We start from the raw sequence: 13,284 nt of genomic DNA on the forward strand, positions 1-13,284 counted from the left end.
AAAGAACAACAACAAAAAGTTGAATAACAAACATATTAAAATTTATTATATACTTTTTATAATTGGATACACAATATAAAGAAGATCTCAATTATAATATTGATAACATAAAATGTGAAATGGAGAGAAATAAAAATATAGTTCTGCTATGATATCAAAGTTAAGTCGTTTTTGGCTGAAATAAGATGATGTAATAATAAAGTATTTTAGGTAACAAATATAAAAATGGTATTTTATGTAACATAACAAAAGAAGAGCCTATAGTAGATATACATGAGGTGAATATAAGTAAATCATAGCATACTTAAAAAAAAATAGTGATCAAATGCAAAGGAAGATAACGAGAGAGGAAAAAGGAAGACAGGAGATTGAGACAATCAAAATAGCAATTAACAATGTCGCAATAGTAAGTCCTTATCTATAAATAATTACTGTAAATGTAAATGAATTAAAGTCTCCAATCAAAAGACATGTAATGGCTAAATGGAGGAGAAGGAGAAGGAGAAGAAGAAGAAGGAAGAGGAGGAAGGAAGGGAGGGAGGGAGAGGAGGAGGAGAAAAGAAGAAGAAGAAGAAGAAGAAGAAGAAGAAGAAGAAGAAGAAGAAGAAGAAGAGAAAGGAGAAAAAGTAAAAGGAGGAAGAGGAGGAGGGGAAGGGGAAGGAGAAGGCAGAGGGTGAGGAGGGAGAGGAGAAAGTAGAAGAGTGAGAAGGACAAGAAAGAGAAAAGAAAAAAAGTCCAATGATCTGCTGCCTTCATTAGACCCATTTTTGGTTTAAGAACACACGCTGAAAACAGAAGTGTAGGAAAGGTACTCCAAACACATGGTAACCAGGAGGGTAGGAGTAGCTATACTTACAGAAGAGAGAGAAATAGACTTTAAGTTAAAAATGGTCACAAGGGACAAGTAGGTCATTATATAATGATAAAACAGTTAATTGGTCAAGAAGATATAATAGTGTAAATATTTATGCATCCAACATGAAAACATCTAAATATATAAAGCAAACACTAACAGAACTGAAAGGAGAAATGAACAGCAAGATAATAATAGTGGGAAACTTTAGTAGGAGACTCCACTATAAACATTGGATAAATCATCCAGGCAGAAAATCAATAAGAAAAAAGCAGATTTGCACACCATAGGCAAAATGCACCTAGCAGACATTCTTTTCTAACAGAACATGCAATAGCAGCAAGATACATATTCTTCTCAAGCACATATCACATTCTCCAGGATAGATCATATTTTAGGTTACAAGACAAGTATTAAAAAGTCATGAAAATTGAAACTATATCAAGTATCTTCTACAACACTTAGGATATGAAACAAGAAATCAATAATAGGAGGAAAATCCACAGATATGTGGAAATTAACACACTCTTGAAAAACCAGTGGATCAAAGAAGAAATCAAAAATTATCTTGAGACAAACAAATGTAGAAACACAACATTCCATATCTCATGGGATGCAATAAAAGTAGTGATATGAGGGAAGTTTATAGGTATAAATGGCTATATATATATATATATATATATATATATTAAAAAAGATCTGAAATAATTTAGCATTATTCATATGTCTATGAACTAGAAAAAGAGGAATAAACTAAGCCCAAAGTTAGCAGAAAAAAAGAAATTATGAAGATCAGAATAGAAATAAGTAAAATAGGGAGTAGGAACACACTAGAAAGAGTCATGGGGCACCTGGGTAGCTCGGTCCGGTAAGTGTCTGATTCTTGGTTTCACTTCAGGTCATGATCCCACAGTTCGGGGATTTGAGCCATGAGTTATGACAGCACAGAGCTTACTTTGGATTTTCTCTCTCTCTTTCTCCCTCTGTCTCGGCTCCTCCCACCCCTCCCCTGATCATGAATGTACTCTCTCCCTCTCAAAATAAGTAAATAAATTAATAAAAGAAAATATCAATAAAACTGAGTTCATTTTTTAAGAAGATAAAATTGACAAAACTTTAGTTAGACTGAGAGAGAGAGAGAGAAAGGGAGAGAACTCACATAAAATCAGAAATGAAAGAAGAGATGTTACAATTTATACCTTAGAAATATGAAGTCACATGAGACTACTATGAACATTTATAGGTCAACAAATTGGATAACCTAGAAGAAAAGAATAAACTGCTAGAACATAAAACCTACCAAGACTAATTTGTTAAAAAAAAAAAAAGGAAATCTGAATAGATCAATAATGACTAAGGAGATAGAATCAATTCAAATCTACCCCATGAAGAAAAGCCCAGGATCTAATGGTTTCTTTGGTGAATTCTACCAAACATTTAAAGAAAAATTAACACAAATCCTTCTCAAAGTCTTTCCAAAATTTAAAGAGGAAGGGACACTTCTAACTCAATTTATAAGGCCAATGTTACCCTGTCAAAAAGTCAACATAAGGATAAGAAAAGAAAATCGTAATCTGGCATTCTGATGAATATAGATGCAAAATTCTCTACAAAATATTGGCAAACTTAATTCAATAGTATAATAAAAGAATTATACACCATGATCAAGTAGAATTTATTCCTCAGGTACAAAGATGGTTCAATACAAATGAAAACATGTGATAAAACACAGTAACAGAGGAGAAAATTATATGATCATAATATAGAGAGAAGTAAAGATTAGGCAAAGTTCAGCATTTTTTAATGATTCATAGCTCTCAACAAATTAGGTATGGAAGGGATGTGTCTCAACATAATAAACGCCATATATGACCAGCTCACAGCTAACATACTCACTGGTGAAAGGTTAAAAGTTTTTCCTCTGAGATCAGAAACATAATTGGAGTGTTCATTCTTGTTTCTCATTGAACATAGTACTGAAAATCTATCCAGAGCAATTAGAGAAGGAAAATAAATAAAATACATCCAGATCAGAAAGGAAAATGCATCATTTTATGTGTTTATAGATGATAGAAATACTGTTAGAATAAATTCAGTAACATTTCAGTATACAAATTGAACAGAGCCTGGAGCCCACTTCAGATTCTGTGTTTCCCTCTCTCTGCCTCTCCCCACTGGCACTTTCTCTCTCCTCTCTCTCTCTCTCTCTCTCTCTGCCAAAAGTAAATATGCATTAATTTTTTTAAATAAAATTTTTAAAAAATTTTTAAAAAAGAAGTGGAACTACATCGAACTAAAAGCTTCTGAGTAGCAAAATAAATGACCAACAAAATTGAAAAAGCAAACTATAGAATGGGAGAAAATATTTGCAACCCATGCATCTAATAAGGGGTTGATATCTAAAACATAGAAATGACTGATGTGACTCACTGGGGAAATAATCCATTTTAAAAAATGGACAAAGGACCTGAATAGGTATTTTTTCCAAAGAAAATGTATAGATCACCACCAAGTGCATGAGAAAATGCTAAACATCAGTATTCATCAGGGAAACAAACAAGACAAGAATGATAGATCATCTCAACTTGTCAGCATAGCTATTATCAAAAAGACAAGAGATAAAGAGTATTGGTAAAAATGTGTAGGGAAGGGAACCCATGTGCAAAGTTGGTGGGAATGTAAAATGATACAGTCACTATGGAAAACTTGGTGGAGGTTCATTAAAAAAAATGAAACTAGGGGTGCCTGGGTGGCTCAGTCAGTTAAGCGTCCAACCCTTTGTTTGAACTTGTCTTGATCCCAGCATCATGGATCAACCCCCACCCATATCAGGGTCTGCACTGACAGAGCCTGCTTAGGATTTTCTGTCTCCCTCCCTCTCTGGCCTTCCCCTGCTCATAGGTACCTGCACACTTTCTCTCTCCCCCCACCCACAAAAAATTGAAAATAGAACTGCCGTATGATCCAGCAGTTCCGCATATAGGTATATATCAGAAAAACATAAAATCAGTATCTCAAAAAGATATCTCCATCCCCATTTTGGAGCATTATTCACATTTCCCAAGACACAATAATGAGTTAAGTGTCTGTGGGCAGATGAATGCATAGAGCAAATATGGCATGTATATACAATGGAATATTATTCATCCATAAAAATGAAAGAAATCTTGCCATTTGAGACAACATAGATGAAACCTGAGGGCATTAAGCTAAGTGAAATAAATCAGACAGAGAAATACCATATGATCTCACTTATGTGTAGAATCTAAAATAATCAAAGTCAAAGAAACAGAGTAGATTGATTTAGCCAGGAACTGAAGGGTGGTGGAAATGGGGAGATGTTGGCCAGAGGATACAAATTCACAGTTATTTAATGAAGTTCTTGGGATCTAACATACTGTGTGGTGAATATAGCCAATTAGACTGTATTGTATACTTGAAATTTTCTATGAAACTAAATCTATTTTTTTTTACATTTATTTATTTTTGAGAGACAGAGCGTGAACAGGGGAGGGGCAGAGAGAGAAAGAGATACAGTATCCGAAGCAGGCTCCAGACTCTGAGCTAGCAGTCAGCACAGAGCCTGATACGGGGCTCTAACCCACAAACAGTGAGATCATGACCTGAGCTGAAGTCAGACGCTCAACTGACTGGGCCACCCAGGCACCCCTGAAAGTAAATCTTGAATGTTTTTTTCTCTGTCTCGCAAACACATGCACAAAATAGTAACTGTGGGAAGTGATGGATGTATTAACTAACCTTATTTTGACAATCATTTCATAATATGTATGTATATAAAATTATGTTGAGCACCTTAAACTTATGCAATGTTATTTGCTCATTTATATCTCAATAGAATTGGGAAGGAAAATAATGTTATAATAAGATTACTAGCTTATATACAAAATCAGTAAATATCCTTACACAGCGATGACACAACGCTACAAGGGTTATCTTTTCAACTGGACAAAAGCACTACATACCTGGTATCTGGGCTCTAATAAAAGAGTAAATAACAAAGCTAAACATAGGTAAATTTCCCTGGAGAACAGAACAACCTGTGTGATTATGTAAATAAATCTCCATGACTAACATGACTGAGTAACTTTCTTTGGGCTTTCAAATAGTGGAAAACTTTTAGTAACAGATATCATAGACATGCTTAAATAAAAATTTCCAAGTAGCATCATTTCCTTTCAGCTTGAAGACGGTCCTTTATAAATTTCCTGAAGTTTGGGTCCACTGGGAACAAATTATCTTTTCTTTGTTTTAATCTGAAGTAGGTTCCAGGATGTATAGAATTCTGGATGTTTATAAAGTTGTCCTGATTCATCTTCTCCTCCTCCTTCCTCTCCTTCTCTTTCTTCCACTTCCTCTCCTCCTCCTCCTCCTCCACCTCCTCCTCCTCCTGCTGCTGCTGCTGCTTCTTCTTCTTCTTCTTCTTCTTCTTCTTCTTCTTCTTCTTCTTCTTCTTCTTCCTCTTCTTCTTCTTCTTCCTCTTCTTCCTCCTCCTCTTCTTCTTTATCTGTTTTTTTATTTACTTACCTAAATTTAAATTCAAGTTAGTTAATATACAGTGTAGTAGTCTTGGTTTCAGGGGTAGAACCCAGTGATTGATCTCTTACATGTAACACCCAATGCTCATTCCAAAAAATGCCCTCCTTAATGTCCATCACCCATTTAGCCCATCCCCCCACCTTCCTTCCAAGAACCTTCAATTTGTTTTTTTTTGTATTTAAGAGTCTCTTATGGTTTGCCCTCCTCCATGTTTTTATCGTATTTTTCCTTCCCTTCCCCTATGTTCATCTGTTGTGTTTCTTAAATTCCATATATGAATAAAAATTATGTTTTTAATTTTAAGTTTTTCTTTTAAGTTTAAGGCTGTTGTTGGATACATATGGTGACATTGTACATGCCTGACCAAAAACTACAGACATAAGTTCCTTTAAGTGGTTATCAGATCTAAAATTTAGAGGAAAATCTCATCTTTGCATTTGAATTTAGGTATTTATGTATATTTACAGTTTACACTTACTGGAAAAATGAAGACACTGGTTTTCATATAAATCATCTAATGAAAAATTAGAAAATAATGCATAAAATATGCCATCTGTATTTTTACATTTCTGAAAATCTGAGAACTTGCATTTTAGTTATTACCTCTTACTGTTTTTAAGGAATTCAAGACTGTTTAAGCAAATTTCAAAGCAATCTTTTTTTTCTGGGAATAGTCTACAATAGATGTCATGATAAGATTAAGCCAACAAATGTCAGTTTTGCTTCTAAAGAGACTTAATGGAAAATCTCAGGTGTCTCTGTGTCTGTACTTGAAAAGATTCATCATATTTCAATTGCTGATAAAAATTAATATGAGGATGTTTCATTTCAAGGGATTGAAATTTGTCAGAATATAGTATATTATGCAACAAACATGCTTGTTATATTATATGATCCAGTGTTAGAAATAAGAATTTAATGATACATAGTTTGAATAGGAGAGTCATACCAAGTCTTACTTGAACTATAGCTGATTATGTAAAATATAGTTTTATTTTATTATTTTTATTGTTATCACTTGCAAATTTAGACCCAACTTTCTTCATATCTAAGTTAGGGAATAAATAGTGTTTTAGTTTTGAGTTTTTTATTGTGATACTTCCATCCTTTCATAATAAAAATGAACATACTTTAAGACTTTATTAAGATACTGTTTTTCAACTTAAAACTTGTGTTTGATCTAGCAGTCATAAAACGATTTTCATCATATGCCCAGTTTGTTAAGAGATGTGACAAATTACTTCAAAAGTTATCAGGTGTCTCTGTGTAAAACAAATATGATTTAGTTTTAAAAGTTGAAAACCAACAAACTCACACTGAGAAAGTTATAGTTTATTGCATTTTTCCCAGTAAAGGGAAGATTGATTTTACCCTATGAGGATGTAAAAGCAGCATTGTAGGGAATTTAAGTATTATCTACCAGATGTTGATTCCACTAAGCTATCTTTTTAGCTTATGTTAGGGGCTTTTGATCACAGTTGGCTTGAAGTAAACAAATGGCAAGTTTACCCAGTGCCTCTAATACCAGCAGATGAGTCCCAGTCTCAGGGAAGCCAGGAAGCAGTGGGAGATCTTAGGAAAGACACACATGGAGGTCTTCAGCGGAATCAGAGCACATCAACTCAACTGCAATTAAAGGACTGTGGTTGTAGGTTTCTTCCATGCTGGAAGACCAGGGTGAATCTTCCAACATTTGCTTCTAGACACAAAGAAAGAGTTTAATGACCTTCCCCAGTTCCTTGATCTAGCACTAGGGTGTGTTATTTAGTAATCGAAACCTGTTCTGGAAATAGAGACACAGTGTATCCAGGTAGGAGTTTTGAGGCCCCATGCTATCCCTTGACTTTCTGGGTTTTTCTTTTAAGTTATCCTTTTTTTAAAAATTTTTAATGTTTTATTTATTTTTGGTACAGAGACAGAGCATGAGAGGGGGAGGGGCAGAGAGAGAAGGAGACACAGAACCAGAAGCAGGCTCTAGCTCTGAGCTAGTTGTCAGCACAGACCCTGACGCGGGGCTCGAACCCATGAACGTGAGATCTGACCTAAGCAAAAGTCGAAGGCTTAACCGACTGGGCCACCCAGGTGCCCCTTGACTTTCTGTTATAAACTCAATCCCAACTGGATTGTGGTCAAAGCAGAAAGAATAAGATTTGACTAATGAGTTAAATTTAAGCAAAGATGGAAAATGGAAACAACGTCATCAGAGAACTTTATAAATAACTTTAAAGTATGATTGGGTGAGGGGTACTGAGTGGCTCAGTCAGTTGAGTTTTCAACTTTGGCTCAGGTCATGACCTCATGGTTCATGGGTTCAAGCCCCTCTTCAGGCTCTGTGCTGACAGCTCGGAGCCTGGAGCCTGCTTTGGAATCTGTGTCTTCCCCTCTTTTTGTCCCTCCCCCTTTCACACTCTGTCTCTTGTCTCTCTCTTTCAAAAATAAATAAACATTAAAAAATAGTAAAATATGTATATATAATTGGATAAATTTACTACTCATTCTGCACAAATCCTCACCTCAAATATTGGGCATCAACCTGGCAGAGTGGTTGAGCACATTATATCTAGATCACCTGGATTCTGATTCCAGCTCTTTCTTGTTTGAATTTAGGCAAATTACATATGCACTCTGTTTCTTTTGTCTTCTGTAATATGGAGATGATAGTCCCTATTTTATGCCCTCACCATGTGGATTAAATGAATTAATAATTTTAAAGCTCTTGACAGATGCCTGATGAAAACTAAACTTTGCTAATTATTACCTAATTATTAATAAGGGGTCAAAACTGCAGAAATGTGGGGAATTTTGGCTAATTGTTACCTATTTGGTGAGTTGAAGAGGCACAGAAGTAGGTGCTCTAGAGGTTGAGGACACAGGGTGATAAAGCTATTGATGGGTCGGTCACTATCTACCTGTTGGAGAAGTCTGCACTAGAAATCACTATTGACAGACTTTCCAAGGGGAGAGCCTGTTTCACACATGATAGAATTCATTTATTATGTTGCCCTTAGCAACAATGCTAGTCCTTCCTTTGTTAGATCTCAAGTAGATGAGTTCAAAAGAAACTGTGAAAAATAAGTCTGAATAGAAGATAATCACGTTTCATCACATTATTAAACAAACAGACAAAAAAAGGCACCTACAGACTCCAGCGATTACAACCAATGGAAAAGCAGAACAAATAAAAAGTGTTTGGAAAGAATTGTGTATGGCTTTTGCATATGAAAATGGTATAATTGACTTTTGTTATATTTATTCCATATTTATGTGTTGTTTCTACAACACAGGAAATAGATTTCAAAATGTACGTAACTTATTTAGCTCCCAGATTTCTGTCTTAATACGTTGGTCCCAGGGATGACCCCATTCAGAATATTGATGTTCACAAGCATTCATTTGCCACACCTGCTTTGAGCACAGTACCAACGGATACCTCTGTGTGTATTTGCCCATTCTTTTTGATTAGACATTTTAATTAACATGGTGTCTGTGAGAGATGAATTTTTTAATTTTTTAAAAATTTTAAGGTTTTTTATTTATTTTTGAGAGACAGAGAGAAAGCGTGAGCAAAGGAGGATCAGAGAGAGAGGAAGATATAGAATCTGAAGCAGGCTTAAGGCTCTGAGCTAGCTGTCAGCACAGAGCCCGACACGGGGCTCAAACCCACTAACCGTGAGATCAGGCCTGAGCCGAAGCCAGATGCTTAACTGACTGAGCCACCCAGGCGCCCCTGTACCTGAGAGATTAAAGTTACCTTTACAGAAAGAGAAATTGGGGGGGTGCTAATTTACACACAAGATTTCTGGAACCAGAATTCATACCTTTTGCTACCCAAAAAAGCAGGCCGAGGACACATGACTATTCCATATTTGAGCAGGCTAGCATTGTGGAGGCACTTCTGCGGCATCTAGGGCTCCAAAATGACAAGGTCAAATTTTCGTTTCATGTTTATGGTGGTATCGTTCCTGAGAAGCTGCTCTATAGTTTCAAGCAGAATTGATCTGGTCAGGTTGCCATAAAGTGTTTCTGTCTGTCAAATCGAGGTATACTTCCCAAGACTCACCATCCTCACCTTCTCCAGAAGTTTCTCAATGGTGGAGGCATACTGTCATCTATCTTCACATGATTGATAAACCTTCTTCTGAGGTCTCATTCCAGTCTTTGGGCCATGTCCCTGACCCTGTGAGAGTGAAGTGTGGGATGTGCAGGCAGGGATACAGAACAATGACGGGAATTCAGTTACTGACAGTCTCTTATGGGACTTCAGCCGGAGAAAGAAGTTTAGAAGATGCTGGGTAGGAGCTCTTGCTTTTGTAACTATTCCCATTCCTTTTTCTCTATGGGCCATTGGATCCTGTGAATTCCTATCAGTGCTGATTTCAGATGGCCACATTAACCACTCTCCATAGCTGGAGGGTCTCCATAGCTGGGGGGTTCTTGAATGCATCCAAGGCCTTCAGCAACTCCTTCTGAGCTGGAAAGAGTATCTTCCCTGTGTTATCTCCCCTACTCCCTGATCTGCTGTGTATTCCACTTAGGAAGCAACGCCCAAGAGGTCCTGGTCACCAAACACTACTCTTTCACAGGAGTCCACTTGACTCACACTGGTGATTCACAGCATACAGAACATGCTAAAGATGACCCAACAGCGCACCTTCTGTTCTAACATCTGAGAGAGCATAGGGACTTACCTTTGTCTTTGAACCAGTAGGAAATTCTGATGGGCACCATGACTCACAGAAAGAGAAAGGCAGAGAGACATTTTTTTTAATGTTTATTTATTTTTGAGAGAAAGAGACATAGCACCAGCACAGGCGGGGCAGAGAAGGGGACACAGAATCTGATGGAGGCTCCAGGCTCAGCGATACCAGCACAGAGCCCAAGATGGGGCTCGAACTCACGAACTGTGAGATCATGCCCTGAGCTGAAGTCAGCCACTTAACCCACTGAACCACCCAGGTGCCCGACAGAGACATTCTTAAAAGTCTTTTTAACATTTCTATGGACTTTTCTGAGATACCTAGAAATGTTAACTTCTGGTACATTTTCAACTGGTGTCCTATGGCTAAGAATGAGGAGAGGGTGTCTCTTTACCTGTCCTCAAATGGCGTTAAGGACACTGGCTTTTGTAAGTTCTCTAATCAGCACAGTTTAGTGAGAGCAAGCTCCCCTTGTCATAACGTTGGATTTAGTTTCATCTGCTGCTTTTAAATACAGACATTTTGTTAAAAATCGGGTTGAGTTTAAATAATGCAGTATTCCAAGTATACTTTAAGACCTATACATATTATATATGGATACTTAAACCAGCAGATGTTCTGCATAGTAGTGAGCCTTTCTAAACAGGTTTAATTTCTGAATAAATTGAATTTAGTCCAAACTATTTAGTGAACTTCCTAAAATCACAGGATATTAAGGCCCAGTAGTGCTTGTACCAGGAAGGTATTATTAAATCAACAATCTGACTCTTCACCCCTTAGCACAAGTCCCTCCTGAGCTGGAGAGGAGGGGATCATTGTGTCATCCATATTCCTACATTGAACGTACATGGGTCCCTTTCATGTCAATTGCTTCACTCCTCATTTGTTGCCTCCTGAGATACTTCCTCATGCAGCTCAGTGATTCTTGTACTTTACAGACAGGAATGTTCCAGAAATCTAAGAACAAATTCTGAAAGGCCTCTGAGCAAATGGTGCTGTATGTCTTTTTTTTTTTAAAATAGTTTATTGTCAAATTGGTTTTCATTTTTTTTTAAGCCAGAGTTTTGCCTTAGTCAAAACAGGATGATTGATATTTAAATTTTTTATTAGTGATTTCAAGTATAACAACTTTATATTTTCAAAATAAAAATGAGTTTTGGCCAAGAAATAAAGAAAGACAGGAAAATGTAAGCCCTCTCAAAATCATTTTATTGCTGTGCTTTTATTTTATACAGTATTCCCCCTTAACTGTGAGTTTGGAAGTAGATGGTACTTCTGGATGCACTGTCAGGAGGTCAATGGCAGCCTAATGCTATATCACATTGTGTATATCATTTGCCTCTCTGAATCTCATCATGTAGGCATTTCATCATTCACATCATTATAAGAAGAAGGATATGTACAGAACAATAAAATATTTTGAGAAAGAGAGAGATGACATTCACATAACTTACATTACAGTGCATTGTTATAATTATCTTATTTTATTAGTTATTGTTGCTTATTTCTTATTGTGTCTACTTTACAAATTGAACTTTATTATATGTATGTATGTATGTGTAGGGAAAAAACAGTATATATAACAAATGGAACACACTCCCCGCAGATATGGGGGGACCATGGTGTTGGATTACTTATTTTGTTTCATGATATACTGTGCACATATTGGATATGTTACCCTAATATACACATAAGTCTAGAATGTCTTGCTTCTTGGTTATATATAAAGCTGTCACTTCTTGGCTTAGACATAGAAATATGACACATACTAAAAGTTTAACAAATATTTGTTGAGTGAATAGATATCCAGATAGCTGGATGTCTGATACTTTCAAAATATAACATGCAGGTGTGGAATTGTTTTTTGGAGCAGAATTTGGAAGTCCAGTTGAGTCTTTATGGCCTACAGAATAGTTCTTCCTTTGATGACTCCTATTTTACAGAGACATCAACTTGTATTCACGGGAAAATTAGAAAAATCGAGACATTGTAATGAAATTTTCATAAGGCTAGATTACATGTGGTAATATCCATGTCAATGTGGCATGATGTTTGGTGGATCATGGGGGTATGTGTGTATATGTATTTTTGTGTTCTTACTAGGAAATAAAATATTAACAATCTCATATTACTTTTCAGATATTTCATTGATATTTTACTGGTTGTAAATCCATAACTCTGGAAACCACTGTGCTACAGAAAATTAGGATTCCAACTACTCCAATGGAGGTGGGCAGCTGGTGTTTAGAGATTGTCTCTGTTCATACCTATTCTCTAATGCACTTGGATTCTTTCTAATCAAGAAAAAAAGTCTACTTTCCTCTAAGTTTGCACCTTACACTGTCTGGAGGAAAGATTTTTTTTCAATTAAGCTGCAAGTGGTTTGCTGAAGAGCATCTGAAAATCAATCATGGTACAAGGCACACAGTGTGAGCCTGTTATCTTCCACGATTGCAATTCAGGTACTGAGAATTCCATTTGGTGTCAGCCCGAAAGTTTGGGTGAACTAAGTATCTTTTAAAGCTTATGGGTACAAATGAAATTGGCACTTTGAAAAGAACCCCAGAACATAAAGAATGATGTAGCGGCCCTTTCTGCCTTCAGCTTCTGTAACTATTTTGACAAAGTGAATCTACCCCACTTTTTAAAATAGTGGCTTTGGAGGAGTTGGATAGTTTTAGAAAAAAGGAATTGATGAGAAATTTTTGATAAATCACTAAGGTAAACAACACCTATGTTTGACAGGATGAAATAAAGTGGCATATAACTAGGATTCTATGACTTACTGCCAAAAAGCAATCACTGAGCCAAGACCCATGAAGTATAGAGGGATATAAACAAATCAAAGAGTGATGTTTCAACTGTAAGCATGTAATACTGTGTTTCTTTTGAGGAAGAGCATCTGACTATAAAGAGTAAAATAAAGAGAATTTTTTACCTAAAAATTAAAACCTGGGGGGCGCCTGGGTGGCTCAGTCAGCTAAGTGTCTGACTTTAGCTCAGGTCATGGTATCGTAGTTCATGAGTTCCAGCCCTGTGTAGGCTCTGTGCTGACAGCTCAGAGCCTGGAGCCTGCTTCAGATTCTGTGTTTCCCTCTCTATGCCCCTCCTCTTCTTGCACTATGTCTTTCTCCTTCTCTCAAAAATAAACATTAAAATAAATTACAGAAAAAAAAA

General features: G+C 36.4%; 1 pseudogene; it reads left to right on the top strand.

Moving 5' to 3' along the window:
• Window positions 1-4,783: 4,783 nt before the first annotated feature.
• Window positions 4,784-9,784, top strand: LOC115274956 (annotated as a pseudogene).
• Window positions 9,785-13,284: the final 3,500 nt, after the last annotated feature.

This window comes from Suricata suricatta, chromosome 2 (assembly GCF_006229205.1).
Source record: "Suricata suricatta isolate VVHF042 chromosome 2, meerkat_22Aug2017_6uvM2_HiC, whole genome shotgun sequence".
Classification (NCBI taxonomy): domain Eukaryota; kingdom Metazoa; phylum Chordata; class Mammalia; order Carnivora; family Herpestidae; genus Suricata; species Suricata suricatta.